Source organism: Acinonyx jubatus, chromosome C2 (genome assembly GCF_027475565.1).
Source record: "Acinonyx jubatus isolate Ajub_Pintada_27869175 chromosome C2, VMU_Ajub_asm_v1.0, whole genome shotgun sequence".
In the NCBI taxonomy this organism is placed as follows: domain Eukaryota; kingdom Metazoa; phylum Chordata; class Mammalia; order Carnivora; family Felidae; genus Acinonyx; species Acinonyx jubatus.
Genome location: NC_069384.1, coordinates 122404804 through 122418284, shown reverse-complemented (window position 1 = coordinate 122418284; position 13481 = coordinate 122404804).

Sequence of the window (13481 nt, the reverse complement as noted above, 5' to 3'; positions counted from 1 at the left end):
GGCAGAGAGAGAGAGAGAGAGAGAGAGAATCCCAAGCAGGCTCTGTGCTGCCAATGCAGAACCCAACACGGAGCTTGAACTCCCAAACCATGAGATCATGACCTGAGCCGAAGTCAGAAGCTTAACTGCCTGAGCCATCCAGGCCCCCCTCTTGGTTTTTTTGTTGTTGTTGTTAAGTTTATTTCTTTATTTTGAGAGGGGGAGGGGCAGAGAGAGAGAGTGAGAGAGAGAGAGTCTCAAGCAGGTTCTGTGCTGTCAGCCAGAACCAGAGGAGGGGCTTGATCTCAGGAACCGTGAGATCATGACCTCGGCAGAAAGCAAGAGTCAGATGCTTACCCGACTGAGCCACCCAGGTGCCTGGAGACTTACATTTCAGGGGGAGATTGAAACTGCAGTTAGGTCAGGTAAGCCCCGGGTTTGCTGACTTGGCCTGGCCCAAGTGATGCCATTTTGGGCATATGGTTTTCTTTTTAACACCAGGAATGTTGCTAAACATCTTCCAGCATACGGGACAGCCCTTTACAACAAAGAATGATTTGGTCCCAAATATCGGTAGTGCTGTGGTGATCTGGAGAACATGGAACTAAGGGAGGACTTTGAAGCAGAGGAAATGTCCAAGCAAAGGAAATGAAGGAGGAAAGTGTCTGGTTGATGGGGGCAAGTCACAGGCAGTCTGACGGCAGGGGAGGATGCACGCTGATGGAGTCTTAACACTATATATATCCTGGGTTGGAAGGAAGCCCAAAGGTTGCCCACAACTTTGCTGCTGAAAGTGTGCTCCAGAGGATCTGCAAGGGTATTGCCTGTGAGTGTTTTAGGACTGCAGGCCCCACCCTAGATCTTCTGAATTAACACCTGCATTTTCATAAGCTCTAGGTGGTTTGCATGCATGTAAAAGTTGGATAAACACTGGCCTATAGCAACTCCTTGGGATGAGTTGACTAGTTGGTACTTATTGAGCACCGACTATATGCTCAGAATTGAATTAGGTAGGGTTGACTTACCTGGAGTGCATGTTTGGTTATAGAAAAGCAAAATGAATTTCAGGTGTCAGACCTAATGGGAAGTGCCCTGCCCCATCCCCACTGGGACTTCCCAAAGGGGCACATTTCAACAGTCGGGTTTTGTGGCAAGTGACTCTGTTCCCTTTCTTGGTCAGAGCCGATTGGAGCTGGGGTAGCTCATTTCCCCAGGGCAGCCACTCCAGATGCTGGCCAGGCCAGCAACCTCTCAGGTGGCTTGTCTTGGCAGGATGATCAGCCCCAAACAGAGTCACTAGTCTTGGCGATTGGAATTAGGAATTTCCAAAAGAGGTTGTCAATTTGCAGAGGAAGTGGGAATTGGAGGGGCCTCAGTGGCCACTAAACCCAGGAGGGACCCAGTTGAGAAAGTAGAGACTAGGGGGACATGCTGAGAAGCAGGGAGCCCCTGGGGGAGACCAGGCAGTCCAGGAGAGACAAGGCCAGACCACAGAGAAACCTCTGATCTTGAGGGTAGTCTGGTCTCCAGGCCACGGAATTGAGTCCCTTTTTCTTTCCCCAAAGAAATTTCAGAGTCTAACTAAAACACTATCATTTGACAATTGTCATTTAACTAATTTACTTAAGTCTATAGACATAGGGGTGCTTGGCTGGCTCAGTCAGTGGAGCATGTGACGCTTGATCTCTGGGTGTAAGTTCGAGCCCCACATTGGATGTAGAGATTACTTAAAAATAAAATCTTAAAAAACTATAGACATATTTAAAGAAGAGTAATAATATTCCAAGTGTGCATGGCGGCGGGGAGGAAAATTTCAAATTGCTTTCACTTTAGCTCACATTCATTACTTTATTGGTATATTTCCCTTTAAGATTATGGTGCTAGCTGCCCCCCAGCCAATTCCCCCCTCTCCTTCTTCAGAGAACCCTAATTTTGCTCAGGGATGCAGGTTTAGGGATGCAACTCAAATACTGCAGAGACCCTGGCTCCACTCTGGGCCAGACCCCAATTTGTCTGAGCCAGCCACAGTGGTCTCATTTTTTTTGCCAGCAAATAGGAACAAGCGTGTGGCTCAGCCTTGGCCCATGAGATGAGCAGGGAGGTCTGCTGAGGGCTTCTGGGAAAGTGGTCCAGACTCCTAAGAGAGAGCCTCAAAGAAATGGGTCCTTTTCCCATTGGACATTTTATTTTTTATTTATTTTTTAAAAATGTTTATGTACTGGGGCACCTGGGTGGCTCAGTCGGTTAAGCGTCCGACTTTGGCTCAGGTCATGATCTCATGGTCCGTGGGTTCAAGCCCTGCGTCAGGCTCTGTGCTGACAGCTCAGAGCCTGGAGCCTGCTTCAGATTCTGTGTCTCCCTGTCTCTCTGACCCTCCCCCACTCCCACTCTGTCTCTCTCCCCTCAAGAATAAATAAACATTAAAAAAATTTATGTATTTTTGAGGAGAGAGAGAGAGAGAGAGCACATGGGATGAGGGGCAGAGAGACAGGGGGACAGAGGATCCAAAGCAGGCTCTGTGCTGACAGCAGAAAGTCGGATGCAGGGCTCAAACCCACAAACCATGAGATCATCACCTGAGCCGAAGTTGGACACTTAATGCTTAACCGACTGAGCTACCCAGGTACCCCTATTTTTTAAAATTTTATTTTAGAGGGAGACAGAGCATGAGTGGGGGAGAGGGGCAGAAGGAGAGAGAGAGAGAGAGGGAGAATCTGAAGCAGGCTCCACGCTGAACCGACATATGGTTCCATCCCATGACTTGGATCATGACCTGAGCTGAAATCAAGAGTCAGACATTCAAGTGACTGAGCCATCCGGGAGCCCCTCCCATTGGACATTTTAAAATCTAAATGTGATGCTTGGACCTGCTATAGTCCACAGAGGTAAAAGCTAACAAGTAGCAGGGCTCCTGCTCAAGTCTTTGAGTGACTGTATCCAGAGCCTGGAGCCACTAATCTCAAAGTCTTCTCTTTTGTGAGATAATAAAGCCCTCACTGTTTAAATTCTTAAAGTGATTTGGAAGTATTGTAATTGATGCAGAGATACAGCAGGTTATTAATCACAACTAGATTAATATAGTCCTGAATCAGAAGAGATTTTAGCAGTCATCTATCAATGGAATTCTATTCTAAGCTCACACAGGGAGAGGGCATGAATGTGATGTCACTTCTGTTCCAAGGCTGGTATTTACAAGATGCGTGCATGACCTTGCACAAGTTATTTAAGTTTGTTCAGCGTAACTTTTCTCATATAATAATAGGAAATATAATATAGTTTATGGGAATTCAGTGAGATAACATTGTATTAGGTCTGTTACAGACTAGGTACCCAGTAAAAAGTAGCTGTTATGGTTATTATCCAGATGAAAAAGGTTTGGTCTTTGCTTCAATGATATCATAATGAAGAAGTATGTAAAAGACAAGCAGCTATTAAATACAAAGCAAGATGAAAGTGAGTGAAGTTGTAGGAATCTAGGGATGCATGATATTAAGAGTTCAGAAGTAAGAAAAGCTTGATGAACAAAAGGGGAGTTGGGATGGATGATAGTTGATTTTTATTTATTTTTATTTTTATTTTATTTTATTTAAAAAAATTTTTTTTAACATTTATTTATTTTTGAGACAGAGAGACAGAGCATGAACAGGGGAGGGGCAGAGAGAGAGGGAGACACAGAATCTGAAACAGGCTCCAGGCTCTGAGCTGTCAGCACAGAGCCCGACGCGGGGCTTGAACTCATGGACCATGAGATCATGACCTGAGCCGAAGTCGGACGCTTAACCGACCAAGCCACCCAGGCGCCCCTTATTTATTTTTATAATGTCCTGGATTTTTCACATTCCCTGCAAAAAATATTGCCTATATAATCACACAAAAGTTATTAAAATATAGTATACACTCAACAAACAATTAACATTTTTTAATGTTTATTTTTGAGAGAGAAAGAGAGCATGAGTAGGGGAGGGGCAGAGAGAGAGAGGGAGACACAGAATGGGAAGCAGGCTCCAGGCTCTGAGCTGTCAGCACAGAGCCCGGCACGGGACTCAAACCCACAGTGAGATCATGACCTGAGCTAGAGTCCCACACTTGACCAACTGAGCCACCCAGGCACCCCTCAACAATTTAAAGGAAAGAAACAAATATCAAAGATCCCACTGCAATGTGTTCTTTCTTTCTTTCTTTCTTTCTTTTTTTTTTTTTTTTTTACTTATTTTGAGAGAGAAAGAGGGACAGAGAGAGAGGGACAGAATCCCAAGCAGGCTCCATGTTGTCAGTGCAGAGCTTGACTCCCCCAGGAACCATGAGAACATGACCTGAGCCAAAATCAAGTCGGTTGCTCAACCGACTGAGCCACCCAGGTGCCCCTGTTCTTTCTTAATAGTGAAAACTTTGGGGGGGGGGTGTGCCTGGGTGGCTCCGTTGGTTAAGTGACTTTTTTTTTTTTTAAGCTTATTTATTTTTTGAGAGAAAGAGAGAGAGAGCGGGCAGGGGAGGAGCAGAGAAAGAGTGTGAAAGAGAATTCCAAGCAGGCTCTGTGTTGTCAGAGCAAATGCCGCAGATGCCGGGCTGGAACTCACGAACCCATGAGATCATGACCTGAGCCGAAATCGAGTCTAAGGCTCAACGGATGGAGCCACCCGGGCGCCCCCAAGTGTCCGTCCGCCTCTTGATCTCAGCTCAGATCTTGATCTTGGGGTTGTGAGTTCAAGCCCCACGTTGGGCTCCGCGCTTGGCGTGGAGGAGCCCCCTGAACCAACTTCCACTGAAGAGATGAGGCCTGGAAGTGCCCTCCGAAGGGCAGTGCCTGACCCCAAGGAGCACCTCCAACGGGGTGATGGCAGGAACCATGCCTGCCAAGCCGCGGAGGTGAGCTCTTTGGAAGGCCTGGGTCGGATCCCGCCACCGGGGCCATCTGCCATCAGGGTGGGGAGGGATGAGTCTCTGGGTGTCGCGGCGCAGGGGCGGGTCAGCTGCGTCCGGTTAGCTGGGACAGGCTCCGCCGCGTAATGGGGACCATGCCCGCGCTAATGGGAAGCAGCCGCAGCGCGGGGCCGAGCCTCTTCCTCCCGCCCCGCCCCAGGGCGGCCGGGATAAAACGGAAGCGCCGCGAGAGGCGCTTTGATTCCAATACGAAACAAATTATTCCTCCCGGAATGGAACAAAATAAGTCAGAGTGGAGTCTCACGGCTGTCATTCCTCCCCGCGAGGCCACTGCCTGCGGCCCCGGGCCTGCAGACCCCGCGACACTTGGCAGGGACCGCGGACTGGGGGGCAGCTCGGCTACACGGTGGGGACGTTGCAGTCCCCGGCCTCCGGGCCGACAGCCCGCGGGGGGGTCCTAATCCTTTAAGTCAGCTAGGCACCCCGCTGCTGGGCTGGCTCCTGGATGAGCTGAAATCAGCTCCCCGTCAGTGGTCCTCACATTTGGGTAAGGGAGCCTCAGAGTCTCCTCGAGGGCTGGTTAAAGCACGGATTGCCGGGACCCCTGGGTGGCTCAGTCGGTTGGGTGTCAGACTTCGGCTGAGGCCATGATCTCACAGTGCCTGAGTTCGAACCCCGCGTAGGGTTCCGCGCTCTCAGCTCAGAGCCTGGAGTCTGCTTCGGATTCTGTGTTTCCCTCTCTCTGCCCATCCCCTGGCTCAACTCTCTCTCTCTTTCTTGAAAATAAACGTTAAAAATTAAAAAAAAAAAAAAAAAAAAAAAGAACGAGCCCAGATTGCTGAGCCCCACCCCCAGAATTTCTGATTCTGTAGGTGGAGTGGGGTCTCATAGTTTACGTTTTCCAGGTAATGGTGATGCTGCTGGTCCACAGACACCACTTTGAGAATCAGTTGGTAGATATGAATATGCCTAGCTTCACTTTCCTTTGGAGCCTGTTTTTGACTGACCACCTTTGTCCAGCAGTGTACCAAGCAAGTCCCACTCCAAAGCTCAGGGGCTGGAATTTCCCAGCAGCATGTGTAGGTAAGTGGGCGAGTGCTGAAGGCCTTTGAAAAACACTGGTGGGGCACCTGGGTGGCTCAGTCAGTTAAGCAACCAAGTTCAGCTCAGGTCATGATCTCACGGTTTGTGGGTTCAAGCCCTGCTGCCATCAGCATGGAGCGGGCTTCAGATCCTCTGTCTCCCTCGCTCTTTGCCCTTCCCCTGCTCATACTGGCTCTTGCTCTCTCTCTCTCTCCCTCCCTCTCTCTCTCAGAAATAAATAAACATTAAAAAAAACTAAAAAAAAGAAAAGAAAAACGCTGGTAACTAACTGCCCTAGGACTCCAGGCAGGGTGATGTTTCTCTCCATATCCCCAGCCTCCAGAGCGGCCCCTGGCTCTGTGTCATTGTGCCTGGGCTGTGAGTCATCTCTGACAGGGAGAGTCTGTGGGGGTGGGGTGTGGGAGGGGTTATAGGGGGTGGGTGGTGGGGAGGACAGTGGCAGTAATTCTTGCTGGGGTGACATCTGAGGTCATGGAACCTGCTTAGAGATCTAAGAGCCTGGAAGAGGTTAGACTTACTCTGTGTTTCAGAAGTGGGCTATCTGGGACAAGTAAGTGCCTTCCCTCCCTGCATTCCCTAGAGTGGACCAATGGCTCTCAAACTTCAGTGTGGATCAGAATAACCTGGAGGCCTTGGGTTGCTGTCCCCACCCCCTAGAGTTGCTGATTCAGTGTGTCTGAGGTGGTGCTGAGAGTTTGTATTTCAAACAAGATCCCAGGTGATACTGATGGTCTGGGCTCCACACTTTGAAAAGTGCTACCTTAGGCTGTTTTTGGCATCTCCAAGCCCTTTCTGTACCTCAAAGTGGTCATGGTATGTATGCCCAGCCTGTACAGCCTGCATCAGCCACTGGCCTTTGTGTGACTGCCTTTCCCAGTTTTCTGAAGGCAATTTGGTCTTGCCGTCTGTGCTACCTGGTGCTGGGGCCAGGAAACAGTTCTCAGGGTGGTTCAAGCTTGGGAAGAGCAGCATCCCCCAACTCCCACCCCCATTCCTGCATTCAACCAAGCATGACAGCTCCCTTTTCCTTCCTGTCATCCTTACCCTCTCCCATTTGCTTGAGTCCCAGCCCTGGGCCAGGCTGGAAAGAACAGGAAGCTGAGAAAGGGATCCCTTTCATATGCTGTTGGGATCCACGCAAGGCCAGGCCTAGAGGGGTCGCTGTTGCACTTCTGCCAGTGACTGGATCTCTCGGAGATGATACTTCTCTTTTTACTCTGTGCCTTGCACATCATAGCTGTTTATGAAATATTTGCTGTTTGGCTGATAAATTGTTTGGGAATTCACCAGGAGGGAAAACAAGGCAAAACAAAATGAAGACACTCCTCAAGCTTGCCATGAACTAGGACAAAGTTTTGATCATTGTTAGCTAGCTTGATGAAGGAGGCACAACCTCTCCTCTTTGGTCTCCTGTGTCAGACGCTCCTGGGTGGCAATCCTGAAGCACAGGCCTGTGGGCATTAGCAAACAAGGTCAGTGCAATTCAGCGTTGGGAGCTTTCAGATTGCCCCAACAAGCTGGAGACCTTGGAAAAGAAGGGGCAGGTGGTCTATGGGGGGGGGAGGGGGGGCTGGGGTCAGTCAACCAAAGCCATGGGGAGGCATCCTTTGTTCTAGTGGTTTAGGATCTCTAGAAAAGGCACGTTTCTTTAGGAATGTAACTGAACATTTATATCAAGAGGTTTAGAAAATGTTAAATGTTAGTAATCATGGCATTTGAAATTTGGATTAAGATGTCACTTTCCAATTTAGATGAAAATCAGCCATATGCAACCCATTAGGTTTTAATAATTATCCTCTTAATTAGTTGTATTTTGAGGCTGTGTATTTAAGAAATGGCTAAATTGGCTATAGGTTTCCTATTTGGTTATTTCTATGATTCTCAACCCTTGCTGTATATTAGATTCACCTGGGTTGCTTTGAAAACTCTTGATGGAGTTTTCACCCCAGATGTAGAGCCTGGGTGCAATATTTTTTCTGACTTCCCAGGTGGCTTTTGGAGTGCAGCTCACTACTTATTGCATGGTTGGAGGGGCCAGACTGAAGCAAAGCGGAGTTCGGGGGTTGTCTTCTTACCCTCCAATGAGTGCCGTGGCTGCCCTCTCCCCCTAGGAAGAGACCCTCAGAAATACCTACAGGACCTGCCACCTTGCCAGTGGCTCCAGTTGACAGGACCACCGGTGGACCGCCAGGATAAGATCTGACCCAGGTGAGCCAGTTTCTCTCTCACAGGAAAGTGGAATTGGGACTCAGAGATAATAGCTATAATTGAGGTCCTCCCTTAAAAATATTTTTAAACGTTTATTTTTGAGAGATAGAGAGTGTGAGCTGGGGAGGGGAGCAGAGAGAGGGGGAGACACAGAATCTGAAGGAGGTTCCAGGCTCTGGGCTGTCAGCACAGATGGTGCTTGAACTCACAAACCGCAAGATCATGACCTGAGCCGAAGTCAGACGCTTAACTGACTGAGCCACCCAGGTGCCCCCTGAGGTCCTCCCTTGGACAGAGCAGAGGAGAGGCTTGAAGAGGCAGCAAGAAAAGTTAGTCTGCGGCAGGAAGCTACCTGGGCTGCCGCCATCACCCCAGCCCCTGTTCTAGCCCTTCAGGAAGTCTGGCTGTCACCCCTCCCAGGGCTCCAGGGCTCCCTTACAAGTCCTTATAACAACCCCTCACCCCCACTGTTTGGTTTAAGCCAGCTCTGGTGGATTTATGTTACTTGTGGCCAAAGAGGACTGACACGTGCACAGACAACAGCACAACAAAAGCACACGAAAACAAACATGTATTCCCCCCACCCCCATACACACACACACTCACACAAACATCCGCTGTTTGAACCAGGCTCTTTGTGAGTCCATGTGGTCCCAAAAGAGGATTCTTTGTAATCTGTATTTTTGTGGAGTCCACTTGGAGAAACTTCAGTTTCCATTCAATTGGGCACAGCAGTGGTTCCCTAATGTGGGTTCATAGTCTTTATCAGAATCATCTGGAGGAACTGACTTATACACACAGACGTGGATCGCCAAGCACCAGCCCCAGAGAGGCAGAAGCTGGACAGTTTGAAGAGGATCTGGAAATCCACTCCTTAAAAACTTTCTCCATGAGATTAAAAAAAATTTTTTTTAACTTTATTTTGGGAGGTGGGGAGGGGCAGAGAGGAGATAGAGAATCCCAAGCAGGCTCCCCGCTGCCAGCACAGAGCCCAAAAATGGGCTTGATCTTAGGAAACACAAGATCATGACCTGAGCCCAAATCAAGAGTCAGTCACTTAACCAACTGAGCTACCTAGGCTCCCCTCTCCATGAGATTTTGCTGTGCTGTTGAGTCTCCTGGGATCAGACTGGCTAAATTAATGTGATTTCTGAGATTCCTCATTTCTAGATGGAGCTAGTGTCCCTGTCAAGTCTGAGAGATGGCATTTTGTTTGGGAGATGGATAAGAGCCTCGTCTGTGCGTATACAGAGTAGAACTCAGCAAAGTTCAGGCTTGTTGGAGCCCATATATACAAGCAGTCAGGCCAAAGGGACCTTTCCAGATTGACTGCCTGAGCCAGTCAAATGAACCAGGTCATTCGCTTTGCCCTCTTAGCTCTGTAGACACAACCAAAAAAAAAAAAAAGTGTGTGTGTGCAAAGGAACAAATGTACCTTTTATTTTAGAAACAAAAATATCATTTCTGACCCAACAATAGCCGGATCCCTGTGAATGAAGGGTTTGCATATTTTCCTGTTTTAACGGTTCTAGTATAAACAGTCCAAGCCCAGGCCTGATTGTCAGAAGGTCCTGAGCAGCCCAACCAGAGTGCTGGAAATGACTCCTTCAGCCCTGAGAACCTGGACCCGGCTTGGTGCCAGGATTTGGGTTTGTGTTTAACAGTAGCAATGGGGTCAGGAGTTGAGGGAGAGGGCAATTGCAGTGATCCCCAAGACCAAAGCTAATGCCAGAAGCAACAGCAGAGGCAGTAGGAGCAGTAACTACCATGTGTTGAGGAGTTCTTTGCACAGGCACCGGGCTAAGTGATGTAATTATTTATTTGAGTACTTTAAAAGCTCAATGTGGTAGCATTATTATTCCAATTTAAAGAATGGGGTTCTGAGAGGTTGAGCAGCATTTCTGAGGTCACACGGCTTCTAAGGGGGATGATTCAGGATTCAAATGCAGGCGTGTTTGTCTCCTAACTATTACAAGATACACAGAAACCCGGGGCACAGACACTGTCTTGTGTGCCAGCTGGGGGTGTGGAGGTTTGGTCCTAGAAGCGCTCCAGGGCAGCTCTCCTGATACATGGCTGGTCCCTGCTTTCTCTCTTTCAAGACCTTTCTCCCAGCACTCCAGCTTCACTGGTCTGCAAAGGGAGACAGCTGTCAGCAGGGACTGGAACGTCCTTTCCTGGCTCCAGGCAATCCCAAATTTTGGGTGGATCCTTTGTGCCCTGCGGGTGGGACCATGAACTCTCTTTTTTGGGCTAACAAAGGACTCTAGAGGTATTGACTAATGACTGATTACATATTTAGGGACCCAGGGAATGAGGCTAAGGAGACTTTCCTGGACCTGAAGCAAAGAGATTTGTTCTGTTATATAAAAAATTATGATTCATTCATATGATGGATTATTAAACGTTCATTGAAAATCATGTTTCAGGGGCACCTGACTGGCTCAGTTGGTAGAGCATATGACTCTTGACCTCAGGGTTGTAAGTTTGAGCCCCACGTTGGGTGTAGAGATTACTTAAGTAAAATCTAAAAAAAAAAAAAAAAAAAAAAGAAAATCATGTCTCAATAAGATATGGTGAAAGATTAAAAGGTGCAGGATACAAAATTGCAAATTCTATATAAAATATGGCTTTAATGATGTACAATTATATAAAATATGAAAATCAAAATAGAGGGAAGTCACCAAAATGTTAACTGTGGTTACCTCATGGGGGAGGGATGGGATTACCTGTAATTTTGTTTTCTTTTTGAATTTTAATGTTTTATTTCCCCACCTTTCTTCAATCTGAATTATCTTTGTAAAGGAGGGAAAAAGTGAAAATGTGAAAAGTCCTATATATAGCACTGGAAGTAAACAGGTATGATTATTGGTTGATTTGTATGTCAGCTTGGATTTCAGTTCACAGAATGTCTTCCCGACTCACCGTCTAGCATTTATTTCAAGAGCGTGGATAGAGGCGTTTTAAATCGGTTCCCTCACCACTAGGCAGAACCTGAGAGAGACTCGGTGCGGGGCAGGTTGCAATCGGCCCCTGCAAGTCCTTGAAGGCTCTTAATTTGGTTCGGGAGACAAGTGCACTATAACTAGAGGCATCCAGGCGCCGAGGCTACCGTTAAAACGGGATTGGAAGTCAATCGGAGCGGAAGGGCAGGGTTTTCTTGGTGTGGGCAGTAACGCACGGGATACCGATCAATGCTATGGTGCCGGAGTAAAGAGGCTTGAGCACAGCCCGGGGCTCTCCCTGAGGTCCCCAGAGTCCACCAGCGGCCTTCAGGGAAACGCCCGATGGACGCCTGCGGGTTTGCGGCTTCCCACGCCCTGTTCCGCTCCTTCCCGAGGGCCAGTCGGCTGGGGATCCCGGCGGAAGCCGCAGAGCAGCTGGATTGCCAATGTAGAGCTCTGGCTCTCCAAGCAGCCCCCTAGTCCCAGCACTTGGAATCTCTGGCGCCGGCGTGGGGATGGGGGGGGGGGGCCGAGGGGTGGTGCAGGGGCCAGGGATCGAGAAATACGGGAGCGTCCAGGCAGTGGTTGCAAGTGGGGCGGCCACTCCCAGGATCCAGCGAGAGTAGGGCCACTCGCTCTGCGCTGTGGGGTCGCCTTGCCCTGCGCGACCCCCTCGTCGGTACAGCCCCCGGGGCCGCTAAGGGAGGTGGCGATGACGTCGCTTGGTGCCAGCAGAGGGCAGCCTCGAGGCTACGCGGCCGCCTGGCGGCCTCGCCATACAGTGGGCTCCCTTCCAGCGCCCAAGCTTTGCTGGGTGAGGGTGGCCTTGTAGCGTGGCGACCAGCGACCTCATTCTTCAGGAGTCAGGCGCCGAGGCCCAAGGGCACCTGGCAAATTGTGGTCAGTTACACCCCTCCCGCAACCTCAGTTTGGGAGACCAAGGGCTTGGGGCCCATAATAACCAAATGCCCCAGAAGAGGAAGCAAGAAGCAAAACCCTACACACACAGGGAATGCCTACATACCTACCTACCTACCTACCTACCTACCTACCTACCTACCTACAACAGATTCCAAGCGTGTAGGAACCTTTTTAATGATGCTGTGAGAGCTAGGATATTCACGTCCTTGGGGAGGAAAGTCAGAGGCTAGGAGCTGGGAGGCTCCCAGAGGCGTGCAGGAGACATGGCTCAAGCCGCAGCCTGGAGATCTGCACTGGGGACAGAGGGATCCGGACAGAGATAATTGGGGATTCCAACCCAGACTAAATACTTCCGTAAAATGGGCATGGTGGGCTTCAGGTCTTGTATGGTTTTGAGAGATTCAAGACAGCAGAAACTCAATGAATTCAAGTTTCATCACTGCTTCGGCTCTGGCACAACACAGGGCTGCTGCGTTTGCTGCTCCAGTGAAAAGATCCCGGCACCCCGCGTTTGCCCGACGTGGCTGTATTGGAGACACAGTTCCGCCAGGCTTTGGGATCAAGCTGCTCGTGACTGCCTTGTCCCTGGAATCTTCGGGTGCTCCGTCTCCGTGCTCCGGGGCAACCTGAGCTCCCCTGTCTTGGGCATCGGGTTCACTAGCTCTGGCAGAGCCCACTTATCCGCCAATGGAATGAAGCCCAGCACCGGATCGTTGAGTGTCTCGGCAAGCTTGGCGAAGGGCCAAAGGCCCAGGGGCCTGAGTTGCTTGGGCGCTAAACAGGCCAACCTAAGAGCACACTGGGCCATCACATCTACATTCCACAGCAGGCAGTCTTTGCCTGGCCTTGGTCTCTTATAGACGGTGTGCAAACGGGCATCCATGAACTTCTCTTGGCTTGTCTCCCCGTCTAAAATTCCACAGGAGAGCATGTCCCAGGGTAGTTGTGAAAATCGTGATTGAAAATTGAATAGGCTTGTGTAAATGTGAGGCATAATTCACTCATGAGCAGCCAACTTCATCTGTGTTCATAGCGTGTGAACAGGACACATGCAAGAACAGCACACAAACGTGGGCGCATGCACGTCACTCATGTAACAATGTGTTTGCTTGTCTCCCTAGATGCATGGCAAAGGCACACATGTATGCGTCTACTGTACATGCACATAGATACGGGACACCCTCGTGCTGACGTGTGCATGCACACTCCGCACTCGAACACTACTGTTTGTGCCTAAAGGCAGAGTGTGCGCGCGGCTCAGCTGACCCGTTTCTCTCCAACTGGGTCGGTGCCACCGGGGGAAACGTGCCGCTCCACGGTGCGGGAAAGCCCGGATCCGGTCAGCGACTCGGCGCCGCCTGGCTCCGTCATCTCTCATCTGCAGGCCGCTGGGCAGCTCCAGTTTCGCTGGGGACCAAGATCCGCATCCGCGAATCGGCTGAT